This window comes from Halichoeres trimaculatus, unplaced genomic scaffold (assembly GCF_033239565.1).
Source record: "Halichoeres trimaculatus isolate MK-OKI-2021-1 unplaced genomic scaffold, fHalTri1.1 fHalTri1_scaffold_23, whole genome shotgun sequence".
Lineage (NCBI taxonomy): Eukaryota > Metazoa > Chordata > Actinopteri > Labriformes > Labridae > Halichoeres > Halichoeres trimaculatus.
In genome coordinates this window covers 4,794,061-4,810,598 of record NW_027437201.1, presented here as the reverse complement: position 1 = coordinate 4,810,598, position 16,538 = coordinate 4,794,061, and positions in this window count along the sequence as shown.

Here is a 16,538-nt window from a genome sequence, read left to right as displayed (position 1 = left end):
CAGGCCCTGTACATGGGGCGCACACCCAACCACTGAGCTAAACCAGTGTGTTTTACTTTTTCTTTGGACGCCTTGTTTTATAACAGAGGAAATCTGAGTCTTGCCACATTCCACAAATAGCTGCAGGAACTTTAAATATGAAAACTAGGATCATCTCTAACTACTTTTGGGTCATTTTTGTCTGTACTGAACAGCAGGAAAGAGACAGTTAAAGCCAAGATTCACGAGTGAGGACATGGATCAAAAAGTTGTTGCTGAGAGTCAAATCATGTATCCCTGTGACAAGGAATGAAGCCTTTTCAACGAAGTCCACACACACACTGACATACAAAGATGTTTTTTCCTCTTCATTTGGAAAAAAACATGTCCACACTTGAAGTACAACTAATCTTTCTGTGTTCCTTGGACACTGGATAAACTTTGAAAATGTTCAAACTTACCGCACCAGAAGGTGGTATTGATGTGTAAATACAGTGGTACCTTGACCTACAAGTGTCCCAACTGAGAAGTTTTTCCATAATAGTCTCAAATTTTTCACTCTGGGTTGAGATTATCATGAGTGCTTGTAATAATTTTGCTAAACTTTCAGACTTTATTCAAAAGAAACATTCAGAAAAAGCTGGAATGTGATGGTGATCTTTAATGACACTTAGCTAACTCGTTTTAGAAACATCCTGAAGAGAGGATGAAACACAGCTCATTGGACAGATTTTTATGGAAAACAGCTAAATGGTAAATGGTAAATGGACCTGTACTTTTGGACCAGTTTATTGCAGTAGATTCTATTAAATTGTAATTTATTCAATAATTGTTATTAATGAGTACTTTTTTTTTTTTTTAAATGAGTAACACTTTATACTAAGTGTACCTTAATTAACGTTAGTTAATGCATTATTAGGCATTAATTCTAAGTTCATTTAACACTAAAAGGTGTCACCTAACATAATTTAATGTATTAGTTAAGCATTAACAAGCAGTTTATTAATGTCTACTGTTTATGAATACATTATTAATCATTAATAAAAGTTATATTATGTATTTAGTTATCCTTTAACATCAGTAACCTGACATAAACCTCAACTAACCTGTTTACATATGTGAGCATTCCTTTTTACATGGTGTGCAGATCAGAACAGCAAAGCGTGGACAACAACTCGACGCAGTGAAAACGTCATCTTCCAGTATCAATAGCATAGATTATTATTATTATTTTTTTTATTTGATTTATTTTATAAAGGGACCATGTTCAACAATATTCAACATAAATGTCACCATTTGATGCATTGTACCAGAGTTAGCTTAAAGCTAGTTTACATCTGCAGTCCCTTAGTTTCTTTTGGATGGAGATATCCTGATTGGCGTACACATGACCAAATATTCAGGTTAGAAAAGGAGGAACCCAGGGGGATTTTCAGTTTTTTTAAAAACCCGAATACGAGTATATTCAGGTTTTTAAAAAGGGTTATTGGTGTTTACATGGTCGTGTGAAAATGGGCTATTGCTGGTATTCCAATAAATATGAAAGAGTTACTGACGGCATATATACACAGTTACAGATTCTACCACCAACTAATAATCGACCAACTGAAAAGCCAGTCTTTTGATACACATAAAAATATTCACCTTAAATTATTCATTTTGGTGACACATGTAGGAAATTTAAAATGTTGATGAAGACCCCTGTGGATTTGAGTTGGAGACCCGATCTTTGCTGAATCATGCTCAAGGAGTTTAGTTTCAGCCTCAAACCAACAATTTGAAGTTCTGCCAACATAACTAAGACATGAGACCAACTTTACACAAAAAAACTTAATGTAGGTAGTTCAGAAAACTACTATGGAATAGTTTGCTGCACAATAGAAATTGTTTTGTTTACTTGACCAAAAATCATTTTCATGCCAGTTATTTTAAGAACAAACTTCATAGAGGCTTTTTCAAAGAAACTGGATCTCTGACCTACTCTGACATGTGTAATTCTCCCACTTCAGAACCTTTTTATTTAAACATGTCTATAACAGGGTTTGATTTACCATTCTGTAACATATCTACTCTGTTTCAGACATATAGTCTCAGAAAACGACCACACCTCCTGGATATCCTCATAAAAATGCTAATATTATGAACAACGTCAAAGTGCACAATTAGCTGCAAATTAAATCAGCCAAAGCTGCTTGAAAATAAAAGGCGAGTATGAACTGGTCTAATCCTTTTTACTCCCTTTAAAAGCAGCCCTGACCTCTTTAACTACATTTCTGAGGATATTAGCTGAAGTAATGGTAAAACAATGAATATGTAAGGAAGTCATAATCCACAGAAAAGACACCTTTTTAATCCCCCAGCCACTCAAATATTGTCTGAAAACCAGAGGAGGTGGTGACTTTTAAATCTGGGGACTTAAAGAGGAGGGGGGGATCAAACAATGAACAGGAAGTAGGAAGAAAAGGGGAGGCTGCATTAATTAGATGACGGCGATGGGCTACAGCGGCGAAGACAAGGCCGGGAGAAAAGGGGATTGAAACTGTTTGTAGGGTCTGCCAAACAAATGGTGCAGGTCCCTGCGGGGAAGAGATTATTATGGGCTCTGTGTCTGTCAAACATGTGCACACAATACAAAAAAGGAAAAGGGGGGTGGAGGAGAGGGAGGGGGAGTCTGAGGCGGTGCTGGAGCTGCTGCTGCTGCAGCCTCCAAGGGCCCAACAAGGACCCCAGGGCTTCTCCGCAGCAACACCGGCCCTGCCAAAGAATGTCTGTAATCCACAGAGGTGATCCCGCTGCTCTCCCCGGCAATGCAGCGGGCTTCCCTTTTGTCAGGGAGGAAGCCAGAGGGGGGAGAGGAGCTGGGAGGAGGCAGGGCAGGGGGAGGTGGTGTCCCTTTTTCAGCCGCGGCCTTATATGAGAGCTCCCCTGCCATTGTCCGAAAATTACAATTGCACTTTTCTGATCTTTTGTGCGCCCCTGTTGACAGTAGTTATTGACTAAGCGGTCGGACATGGAAAGGATATGACCCCCCACCCTAACCCCCTCTCCCCTCCTCCTTCTCCTCTCCCTCCTTTCTCTCTTGTCGTCTTTGGGGGGCCTCCACGAACAAGAGAGGAAGCAGGTCCAAGGTTTACATGTAGCATTAGCCTTAAAAAGGCTTTGAGGAGGCTTATATGAAAAAGTAAGACAGAGAGGGGCGGAGGCGTTCGGCTCTGACAAAGACGGCAGGAGACACAATGAGAAACACAGAAAGTTGGAAGAAAAGGAAGAAGGAGAAGAAGAAAAAAGGAAGAAAAGGAAGAACAGACTTTCCCCTCAAAGTGAAGATTCTCCCTCCCTTCAAACAGATGCTAAGGCAGATGGCGGTGAATTAGCAGAAAATGGGCAAAGAAAGAAATGAGACGGTATATTAGAGGTCGGGGAGGACGGACATGACGAAATAAAGATTAAAGTGCCGCTGCAGAGGGGGGCAAATCTCACCCAGGGGTGGTGGGAGGTCTGAGGTGTCATGGAGGAAACATAATGTACAACGGCTTGGCTGATGAGCGATGCGCTCCGGGCCTGGAGGAGCTGAAGACCCATCACAGGGCACAGGAGCAGCAGGGCAGAGAGGCTCTCAGTGTGGGACTCTCAGGGTGGGAGAGACCTGATTAATGTAATCATGGTTCAGTTAGAGCAGGGTGACAACGGAAAAAACACTAATCTGACTCTGCACTCTAACAATTACTCAGGTTCACTCACACTCACTGACTCCAGCTCCTAGCAGGGCTCCACAGCACAACTCAGACTCAGACAACTTTTTCAATTTACTTTTATAACACAGTTAGAATGAGCAATATTTCTCCTTCCTCTTGTTCATTTTTTCCTTTTTTTTTAATCAAACTGGTCTCTTTGGATGTGTTTGTAAGATTTTTGTTTTTCTCCTTTTCATGTTTTTTTTTTCTGTTTTTGTGAAGAACTTTGTCGTCCTTTTTCTTTGCCTCTTTTTTTAAACCTTTTTTTAAAAAACATTGTTCCGTTTATTAACTCTTTGCATTAGTTTTTTTCTTGTCTTTTGATTCTCTCTTCATTTATTTTAAATTTCTGCTTTGAATCTGTCCAAATATTTCAAACACTCTTCCTTGTTCTCAAACAACAGGTTTTTCTTTGCAGCTTCAACTTCAGTTGTTGATATTTTCACCTTTTTTTCCTTTGTTTTTCTTTTGTGTTTTTTTTTGTTTTTGTTTTTTGTTTTTGTTTATTTTTTCTTTGTTTTTTTGGTGTGTGGAGTTTTTTTTTGTTTTTTGTTTTTTGTTTTTTGGAGGTTTTTTGTTTTTTGTTTTTTGGTGTGTGGAGGGTTTTTTTGTTTTTATTTTTGTTTTTTGGTGTGTGGAGGGTTTTTTTTGTTTTTATTTTTGTTTTTTGGTGTGTGGAGGGTTTTTTTTGTTTTTATTTTTGTTTTTTGGTGTGTGGAGGGTTTTTTTATGTCAATTTTATTTTTTTAAGCCTTTTATAACATTCAAACTCATTTTTTATATACTGTTTGATGTGTTTTTTGCTGTCTAGCGGTTTAGTTTTTCCCCTTTCACACATTTTTTTTGTTGATTTTTGTTGATTTTTGTTGATTTTTTTCTTTTTCGTTGTTGTTTGTTTGTCTATTCAATAATTGTTGACTTAATTATTGATTATTTTTATCCTTTTCTCTTTTTGTGTCCCAAAGCCACTCATTACAAATTTCAAATAATGTAACGTGCGTTATAATCCTTTTTTCCTTTCCTTTCCTTTTCCTTTTTTTTGTTTGTTTATTTGTTTGACTGTATATTTTCTTTTTTTGTTTTCCTTTGAAACAGATCTGGTATGTTTTAGACGTCCAAGTACTCCAGATCTTTCACTTTTTTCTCCTTATGATTTTTTTGTATTTTTTTTCTTTGTCCATTTTGTTTTGTTGTTTATTTCTACTTTGATCATGTCTGACATTGTGTGGTATGTCTCATATTTTCCATAAACTGTTTCCACATTTTCATTTGACAAAACTTCATTTTCCAAAAAGATAAAGTGTCATTTTTTATGGAAACTGGGTTTCACACATTCACACTTAAAAAAATAAAACGCTCTGGCGGAACTTCATTTTCTAAATCTATAAATAGAAACACAGTCTCCGGCTTTCCTGCAGAGTTTCCATTAGTTTGAGAGATTGACACAAATAAAAAGAGTGAGAGCACAGACTAGGTTAAGACTACACAACATAACAACCAGTAATTCAGTCTGCCTCTTAGATTTATCTGTTGCAGGCGCGGGGAAAGCATGCACTCCGTCTTCACACATGAAAACAGCTTCTCAAGTGTTACAATTCCAGAGGGGGTGAAGTGGAATTGCTGTTTTTACATTTCTGTATCATTTTTTTCTTGCCCATAAGGAATATGGATAACAAATGAAATATTCAGCCCCATTGTCTGATTTATTTCTTTTATTATCGGAGAATATCAGGCCAGCAATTTAAAGGATAGGGTCTTTTTGCTGTGGGCCTGACAGCCTATCAAGTTTTTATACGGCATAAACAGGTCAGGGTGGAGAGAGCGTTTCTGTGCGCTGTACTTTGAGCTCTTGAGCCGCAGAATTCCTAAATAGAAATGGAAAAAAAAAAGGATTCACAAGGGGATGCTCTACAGCCCTTTGCCTAAGAAATGATAAATCTGCAATATGTCCATTTCTGAAACTGGGGAACAAAACGTTATTAATTTGAAACCAAGTGGAGCCCCCCCTATCACAGTTCCTCAGACTGTAAGTAATATGAGTCTCCTGCAGAGGATGATTGACTGACAGGCTCTCCAGCTCTGCTCTTTGTGCTGGCTGAGTGTTTTGGAGCATCCCTTCACTCCGGATTGTCTTGAAGCAGTCAAACCATATAATAAGAAGCATTTTGTCTTGTGCTGGAGCTTTGAATCCTTCACAGTGTTTCTTAACTGGCTGTAGATGCACAATTAAGAGGAAGAATCCAGGCTGAGGAATGAAATCGCAGAGGAAGACTTGACCAATGCGATGCCATGTGTGCTGGGATAAAACTTAAAAATGAATAGTCAAAACTCAAATCAATCCAATGTCTGATAAAATGCTGCAAACAAAGAAATATAAAACTGGGATCGAATCTAAATCTCTGAATACTGCTTCATTTAATGAGATATTAAAGTTTTGTTACATCATCAATATGGAAGAACAACTGGTAACACTTTACTTTAGAGGTCTGCAAATTTCATCACACTTCAGTAATAATTAGACAAAGTTTTTTCTTGTTTCTTTAAAATTAGCACATAACTTCTTTGTAATTTACTCCAAATTGCAAGGTAAGAGAGTGATGATTAGCAAATAATTTATCTGAAATCAAATCACAACCCACCACAAAATGTTTTTAGAAGTATCCCAACGTTTCTGCTATTTCCAGAGAAGTGGGTGATAAACAGCTGCTTAGTTCTTGAATACAGAAGTTAGGTTCATTGTTTTCTCTGATAATAACCTTTAAAATGTTCAGTGAATAATTCAATTTCCCAATAAGCAGTTGATAGTAAGCTATTTGTTATTTAATTTCAGGTAAATTTCAGGTAACTTCAGCCATGAGAAAATCATAGACTATGTGAGGGGGGAAAGATGGATGACATGGCTGCCCTCCAAAAGTGAAGCCAAAATATCTAAAGTGGCCTACTCTGCATGGTTGAGGTATGGGTCTTTAACTCTACCTTCTTCATGTAAACATTTCTGACCTTTGAAATATTCTGTGAATAATTCAATTTCCAGTAAGCAGTTGATAGTTAGCTATTTGTTATTTAATTTCACCAAGTTCTTTAGTACCCAGTTTGTTGATATGCATAATTGAGATCACATGTAAAATGATAAACCTTTATGATTAGGCCTATAATGTTTTACATGATACAACTGAAGACTTCAGATGTGATATTCACCAAGAGTGGGGTTGTAAACTAGCCTTACCTGATTGTGATAGACACTGTGAGTACAGGAGCACTGCAAAACAGGATCTGGCCAGAAGTTATGTGCTCATTTTCACCAAATTCTCAAGTAAGTTCAGGGGTAATTTCAAAGAAATAAAAAAAAAAAAACTTTGTCTTATTATTACCTAAGTGTGATGAAATTTGGGGACCTCTACAGTAAAGTGTTACCAAACGACTGATAAAAGTTTCACCATTTTGCTCCACATAATTTGTTTTAATGAGGTCAGGAAGAAATAATGAGGAAGACAAATACTCAGTTGTTTCTTGAAAAGTCAAACAGTAAACAATGTTTGTCAGTGGTGCGTTATTGTTTTGTGTCACATATCTTTTATGTAATGTTGTATCATGTCTTGTCCTATCGTGCTGAATCTTACCATTTACTCCAGTCATGTTGTAGCTTGATAAATCTCTTTATATTCAATCATATCGTATCACTTCGATTTTTTTCATCCTGTATCATGTTCAGTCTTATCCTATTAAATCTGGTTGTTCCTTTTGTTTGTTTGTTTTGTTTGTTTGTTTTGTTAAGTATGTTATTTTTGGTTTTGTTTTGTATTGTTTCATATCATGTCTCAAACATCTCATACCCAATCATATTTTATAGTAATGATTTTAACCAGCAGCATGGTATTATTTTTGTTTCGTATCGTGTCCTACTGTATCATTACTTGTTACTATGTATTAAATCCAGTGTTGTTACCCTGATCACATTGTAACATGTGAGAGATTGTATTATACACACGATGGATGGTAGGTGCCAGATGTTTTCCAAACGTCACAACATGAAACAGATAAAACACATTTGGAAGTTAGGAGGTTAACTTTGGACGGTTTTCTCAATAGGCGATGAAAAGATGTAAAAAAAAAAAAAAAAGTAAAGCTTTTTCCTTTTTTAACTTCAGCCATGATAAATATAGCTATAATGCCAACGTAACAGCATGACTGATTCTTGAAGCTAAATATAGGACAACACATTACTGGTAAATATTATTGAAATGTAAGAACCACCAAGGATATTGCAAGGTGGGACCCTTACGAAGCAAGAGCAACGTTATGGATGGGTCCAACAGTCCAAGGCCCTCCCTAAACTTTTCACAATTTTCCTTTTTTTAACATGTATCAGTTTATAAAGAAAATTGTGAAAGTTTGTCACTTCATCTTAGTTTTGTTATTCTTAGATGGCCTCTTTGTAAAAGTAGCTCTGCTCTCTTTTAGGCCTGTCAGTAAGAAAAAAATCAACTTAACAGAGTTGTGAAGCATTCAGACTAAAGAATAATTTCAGGAAAGACTTTAGACTTTTGAATCTTATTTAATTTACCATGGTTTATGTAACTGGTGATGCGTCAAAGCGCTGCTCTTTGGTCAGTACCATGGAAAGCATTCGCGGGAAGTTTCTGTCTGAGGCACTAAAACATTATAAAAATGCAATCAAATACTAAAAAGGCAAAAGGCAACCAAACACAGTTAACCCCTTGATGCCTGTTGTCCCAAACTTGTAACATAACCTGTCAGGTCTTGATGCAGCTGAAATTACCTTTGTATCTCATTAACTATTGATTCATATTCTACACAAACCAAAGATCCTATCATATCCACTGTTTCACAATATATTGGTCAGAGGATAAACTTCTCATGTCTATATAGATGATATAACTTAGTTATCACTATTGTGTGTACCTAATTTAAATTTTCATTTTTTAAATTCAACATCTGTAAGAATGCAAAAACACACAAAAAATATCATTTCTTAACTGTTAATTAATTCAGGCAGTAAGGAGTTAAAGTAGTATATTAGTCAGTCATTTTTTATAATTTAAATAGCAATCTTATAAATGTTGTAATTTTAGGCTCAGCCAAGACTTAAGTCCTAATAAGCGTAGTTAGAGTTGGAAAAAAAAAGGATCCTTCCCTCTCTCAACTTTTCTTTGTCCATTGGGACAACTGTGGGAAAACCAATAAGATGACCTCTTTTAACCTCCTAGTGTTGTCTCGCTTACAGTCATGTTGTGGCTTTTGTAAATCGGTCCCTATAAAGATGACATCGAATCCACTAGCTCTGCTCCATTCTGACATGTGTCATATCCCATCATATGGACACAGAGCATCAACTTAAATGGTGTTGTATCATATCGTATCCTAACATATTGTACCAAAATAATGATGTGTCATCATATCAAATGGTGTCATATGATGTCAAACTGTGTGATCATACTGTTTGTTTCAGGTCTTATTGTCAAACCAAGTGATGTTTTATTGTATGGTTTCAGAATGGGCTGGTGTTAAGGTTAATGGTATCATATTTATTATTTAGCAAGGGATGAACTGAAGTTTAAAGGTTGATATAAAGTACTTTCACTGTTGCTGACAGCAACTGAGACATGTTTACTTGTTTCTCCAAGTCTTCCTTCATTGTAACCAGGAAGCGTTCAAGGATTCTGCATCATAAACTCAGAAACATTTGACCTTTGACCTTCAGAAAGATATTGTGTTCCTTTAGGATGCTTTTCCTCTCAGTCCCTTCAGGTGCTCTGTCCCGTTTCCAAACACGCTGCATGGCTAAAGATAGTTATTCCACCTTGAACCGATCTCCATCTCCTCCCAGGAGAGCAGCGGTCCCTCCTGTGAAACCTTACACAGTGCAGCATTTCTCACCTCCTAAAAGAGGAATCGAATGGCACGAGGTAGGTGGAGGGGGAGGGAGGAGCTGGAGAATATTCAGCAAGGAAGCCTCACTTTAAATCAAGATAAAAGACTGGAATGGAAAATAATAGAGGGAACAAACCCCTGGACGGCCCCGGGCCCCTAATGGAAACACATGGCTGAAGGCTGAGGTGTTGTCAGCAGCCAACATTGTGACATTCCTCTTTGATAATCTGGCCTGCCATAAAATTAGAATAGCAAATACCTCCTGACTAAGATGCATGTTCCTCCTCTATTGTGCCACCGTAAAAAAAAGGAAAAACCCTCCGCTGGTGACTCCGAACGCCACAAACTTCAATTTAAATTTACAGCGCCGAGAAAAGAGAAGTGATATGCACTCAAAAATTTTAATAACCTATTAAGTTACGACTTCAATTTCATTTTATGAATATTTTCCTTGGGGAGCGCAGCCATCACCGGAGAAAGATAGAAATTTAAAAAAGATAAATAGTGCCATTAATCTACAACATTTCTCTTCCATTATCCCTGAAAATGAGGAGTTATTTTTGCTCAGATCCTCACGTAATTAGCTCCTTACACTTGATTCACTAGCCAGAAAATGACCATGTTCAGAAAATTAAAAATTTGTCATTAAGTGGAATTTAACATAATATCATTTATCTTTATATATTCCTCGGCTGACAAGCGGCAGCCTTGGATGTTGATCAGGCTTTTGTGTCTGAGGCGGTGTGCGAGGACTTCACATTATGAGACGAGGACTGTTAATGTGTGTGTGTGTGTGTGTAACCAGGTGAATATTGGCGCTTTTAGCTGCTTTCACTCAGAATATTTATTACACTAATGCTGCTGTCATTTGAAACAGGGACTCATGATTTGTGCTGCAATGAGACTGGGACTAAAACACTGTGCTGTACTCTTTGATTCCACTTTGAAGCAAGATTTAACATCAAGTCATGAGTCTATTTTGGCCTCAGAGGCAAATTATGAGGTTAAAAGTGCTCAATGTACCACAATTATTTATAAATGCAAGGAACTTATGCATGCATTTTCACCTTGGATAAACTGATACATCATACCCTGGAAATAAAATATAAATTACCCACCTTTCACATCCTGGATTCTTCCAAAAGTTTAATTTTGAGTAGATTTCTTCAAATGCAAAGGTTTAGAGTATTCTGGCATGCTGCAAAAATCAACTTCTGACTCTATGTCTCCCAGAAACACCAAATTTTTAAATTTAAGGTAACTTCAGCCATGAGTAAATCAAAGACTATGTGGGGGGGGGGGAGATGGATGACATGATAGCCCCCCAAAAGTGAAGCCAAAATATTTAAAGTGGCGTACTCTGACTGGCTGAGGTATGGGTCTTTAACTCTGCCCTCTTCATGTGAACATTTCTGACCTTTGAAATGTGCAGTGAATAATTAAATTTATTAACACAGTTTCTCTCATGACACTTATTTTTCATTTTGCAAATTTTTGTCAGAGGATGCTGGGCACTGAGAGGAGCTAAACTGGCCTCTTCAGACCTGATGCAACATTGAAAGGCCCAGTTATGAAACAAAGATGTATCTGTCCTTTTCAAACCATGTTACCGTACTTGCTCACATACTTTCATACGTCCTTCATGTTGGCTTCGCTGTTAGCCAATGCATCCACCAGGAGGGGGCAGCCCAGAGTCAAAAGTTTATGACAACAACAAACTCAAAACAAACATGGCAACTGTGGAGGAGGTGTACCCAAAGTAGCTCTTGCATTAAAGACAAAAACAGAAGCAGCGTTGTAGGTGGTGGAGGTCGGTTCGGCAGTTAAATACATCGCTAAAGTACTGCCATTGTTACGTCTTCTTTGTGTCTCACCAAAGCTTTGTAGTAACAGCAACACTGCCCCCACAGTTTCCGGTGGTACTGCTCCATTTCACCCATTTCTGTAGGCTTTATGGAAACGAGGATCACAGACAGAAGGCTCCGTCCATATCTGGATTCATATGTAACGTTGAGCATAAATGCGCCTTTATACAGTGGAGGGAGTGGAAAGTTTGTTTGTTTTTATTTCTTCTTACAACTGGCTTTTTGGCAGCTTGAGGTCCAGCCATACTCAACATAAATACAGATACAAGTACAGGGAGAGCCTTCTGTCCGTGCTTTGCGCTCATTCATCTGTATTTCTGCACGTTTACATAAAGCTTATAGATAGGACCCAAGTGAAGCAGTACCAATGGAAGCTATGGGGACGGTGTTGCTGTTACTCCCCGATCCATAGCTCTAGAGCAGTGTTTCCCAATCCTGGTCCTGGGGTACCCCTGCCCTGCATGTTTTAGATGTTACCACAATCCAGCACACCTGATTCAAATGAATGGCTCGTTATCAGGCTCGAGCAGAGCTTGATGACGAGCTGCTCTAGAGAGACAGGAAGAAGAAATAACAATGGCAAAACTTTCACAATGTATTCAACACCCCCACCAACCAACGTCTATTACAACACTGCCTCAGTTTTATGCGAGAGGTACTTCAGCAATACCTCCTCCACAGTCGCCATGTTTGTTTTTGAGTTTGTTGCTGACATATACTTTTGACTCTGGGCTGCTCCCCCTAGTGGATGTATTGGTGAACGGCAATACCAATGTCAAGTACACATGGAAATATGTGAGCCGTGACAGTAACATTGTTTGAAAAGGACGTATACAGGGGGAATAAATGGGCCTTTAGTTGGATAACATCTTCCAAAATGACCTACATGTCACTTTCAGTCTTAAAGGTATAGATGTGTGTAAACGTTTCATTTGGTCTACACTGGTTAATCTGAATAAAAAACAGGCGTTCGTTTAGGAGTTAAATAGGTGTCTTAATCAAAGAGGTTCATGGTAGTTTCCATGTGTGAGAGCTAAGCACAGGAAGAAATCAGGTTATGTATGTTAAGAGCTGTTTGAAACTCAGTTGGGTGCTCACATGAGTCAAACCCTAGCCTTACAGTTAAAGGGCCGGGGTCATTTTTTAAAGCTAGCCTAATAGTTTGTGGAAGTTTTAATAGTAGTTTGACATTTTTTCCTCTTCTGGAGTATCAAAACTTACTTTAAATTACATTAAAGGTCATTTAATGCTCTTATGATATCTGATGCATTTCAAAAAACATAATAAAACTCTTCTGAAAATGTAAAAATGATCATCACAAACATTCACAAGGGATTTACTGGTTTAGAAACTTTCATTAAGGCTCAAGAAGCTAACACTCAGTGAAAATAAATGATGTAAAATAACAAATAAATCCTGTAAGAGCATATTTAAAACAGTGTAATCAATGAGTGAAACATACACAGAGACAAATCTACAACGAGACGCTCTGTTCTGTGCTGCTGGCTGCTGTGCGCTGTGTTTTTTGTCATTTACTTAGTTCAACACAAAAACATGTTGGTCATCATCTCGCAGCACAGCAGGCTATCCATTAACATCTAATTGATCATCAGAAGGAACGGAGGGAAGAAATGGAGTTGATAATGGTGAGAGAAACCATTTTGTCTCCCTCCCATTACAGAGTAACAACATTCTTGTTTAGTTATTATTCTCCTGTGACTATGAAAACAAGAAGTGAGGAGCCACATGCTGCACTTTTCTATTGGAAAACTTTGATTTCTTATAGCAGCTGCGCCAGTCTTGCGAGCCTCAAGACGCCCGTAGATTAAAGCGGGGAGAAAAAAGCGTCTGACAGGAAACAATGTAAAATCCACTCACTATTCCTGCACATACACGCTCATGTATCACAGCCGAATTGTTCAGCAGCGTGCATGATGTCACGGTATTGAACCAAATTAGGGATACATGTAGTACAATGCAGCCTTCACGTCAGTGCTTAATGCAGGTTCTCGTCACCCATGCCTGCCCCCCTAAAGCAAAAGCACATTACAGCTAGCTTTAAAACTAATAAACTCATTTCATAATAATATGTGCAGCTGGGCTGGTAATAAATCATTATGAGACTCCTTGTTCCCCTGATACAGTACTGAAGCACTGACCCCAATCAAACACACGCAACAAATATTTAGAATCAGGGGCTAGAGATGAATAAATCTACCTGATACTGAAACCAGTCTTCAGAAGAATAAGATATCAAAAATATCACCTTTCTTTCATGCATTTAAAATATATATTCTTAACACAAATATATTCTCTTCTAAACATCAACACAAGTTGGTAATGTGTATATATATATATATATATGTAATGATTCAGTCTACTCTGAGCACAGCAGACCTGCTGCAAAGCATATTGGGATGGAGGGTTTGTTTCATATCTTTTATTATTGAGATCATAAACAATGATGAATTTACAGTTATAGATAATCACTCTAATTTTTAACCAAGTTGATAAGTTCCACTTTCATCTGTTTGATAAGTAATATGTAGTTCATGAGCTACCAGTAGCTCGCAGACAGTGTTCAGCAAATTACTTTAAAAAAGTAATTAGCTATAGTTACTCTTTACTTTCCCAAAAAAAGTAACTGAACTAGTATCTGAATTACACACATAATTCATTGTCAGGGAAAGTAATTTTTGTGTTACTTTTTTGAAAAATCTTTAATTTTGCAAAAAAATTCAGTTTTTGCTCACATGTATGTTCTTGTCTATTCCATCTATGACGTTGAAGTGAGTGAAGCGTCCGTTAACTTCCATCTTGGAAAAGCCAGTTTTAACCCCACTGGTTGCTCGACACTTGCACATACATATGAAGGCCCGTTTGCATCCAAAAAAAACGCTAAAACGCAGTGAAAAACTGTGCAAAAACACCAAGGGACTGAAAACACTATAGTAAGCATGCCAGGCCTGTAGGTGGCGCTATGACTGTCTTGCCCAGAAGCAGCTTTTGGTAGATCTCCACTGAAGTAGAGTTGAGCTGGTCATCTGGTGTATTGGTGAATGCTAAGCGCAGAACTGGAGCAACAGATGCTAATTTTGTACAAACACGATGTGACGTCAGCGTTTCCACTGAAAATGCCGGCATACTATTCACACAGTTACGGTGTCGGCAGCGTTTCATAGAAATCCCACTCTGGAGGCCGTTTGCAAAAGTTTGCGTTTAGGTCGGCTAAAACACCGTTTCCGCGTAAACATGGGGCTGAAATGCAACAATACTTTTCGGTTTCACCCTAAAACCATTGTTGTGTAAACAGCCCCTAAATCTACAGCTCCTGTCCTGTGTCTGGCTGAGCGAGCCAGTTCAGATAGACCCGCCAACTCTCCTGATTTAGGAGGGATTTTCCTGCTTTTTAACCCTGTCTCTCGCTCCACTTCTGACTTGTAATGTCTTCTGTAATTAACCCCTTTTTTTAAGTCTGCTTCTGTCATCCCTGATATTTTTTCAAGTCCAAACAAGTCGACTACTTGTGCCTTACATTCAAACCTGGAAAAGCATCCACCCCTCTCCCTGGAGTTGGTTTAATCCAAAGACGCTGCAGGAGATCCTCTCTGAATGAGGTTACACAGACCCACACAGGTAGCTGTGTGATATTTGTTGCTGAAAAGTTTACTTAAGCATCAGCTCTTTGTTCAAAAGTGTCAACATGGTTGTTCTCTCCCCATCACCTCAAATTACTGAGATTTCCTAAACCAAAGAGTTATTGTTTTATACGACAGGATTTAAGATATCAAGTTTGACAAATAAACAGGATCTAAACTTCTAAACTGGGAACTAACGTTCTGCTTTTGAAGTGCTGCCATTCAGTCCTGATGAGAGTTTTATGGATGAAAAAGAAACCTGAACACCATCAGATCTCTTAAAGTACTGATCAGACTTTATCAACTCAAGAGCGACTCAACATCTGTCAAAATTCTGAACGAATTGCCTCATACTATCTTTACTTATTCAGGTTTGGGACAGGACTCTTGAGTTAATCCAAAATCTCTTAGTTTGAGTCAAGTATTATTTTAATTAATGAGCATAATTTGAATTGTTGACTCTTTTGAATTAAGTTTCTACCCTAACATTTGACCACTGCCATGACATCTGCACCTGCAAAACTTAATTTGTTTCCCTATTTGAAGTAAGACTGGGCCACAGCTTCCTTTAGTTAAACGTCAAATATTAAAGCTGACATGTAAAGTGTATATGCAGTCTGGTAGACACACACGCCAGTCAATCACTTCAGAAGAACTCCATTAGACCTCAAAAAAGCACCAAACTCCACCTGATCAAGTATTTTTCATCTCTGAACCAAACTGACTGACCTTACATTCAGCTCACATCCATCCAGCTCCCCAGGGTTCAAACCAATCTCTCCTGTCACCATCCAGTGTCTCTCTGCTCCAACCTGCAACGGCCATCAGAACCATTAATCCATCCGCCGAAGATGACTGTGACTGATCTGACCACCAAACAATCAATTTGTATCTCTTTCACTCGCTCTGCGGCCGTGGATGTAGAAAAATATCATGAAGACGTGTCCGGCAGAGTGAAATAATAGAGTGGTAAGACAATCAGCGTTTGACCTTGGAGGACAGCTAATTCAGCCGCCATCTGTCTTAATTATTTCCTTTGAAATGGGTACGAAACAGAAAACTGAACATTTCATTTGATCTCACCTGACAATTCCATTTTTTATCTGACGGTACAGCTTCCAGTTTTGACGTGATGCAGCATTTATCTGGAGTGAAATCTGGAGATTGGTCTTTAGACAACAGAGATGGAAGGACAGGAGCATTTCAAGACCAGGAAATGAAATAAAAAAAACATATTTTATGAAATTAATGTAGAGAATTCCAAACATTACAGTTAAAGAGATATCCATGTCACTGTTTTGGATTTCTATCCCTGGAGCCAGTTTTACCTAATTTATCATTTTGAGGTGATGTTCTGTCTTCAGGGACCGTCGTGTCCTGCTTTTAACTTTAGTAGGTCAATAAAATCTGTGGCTTTTCCTGTCCTTCAC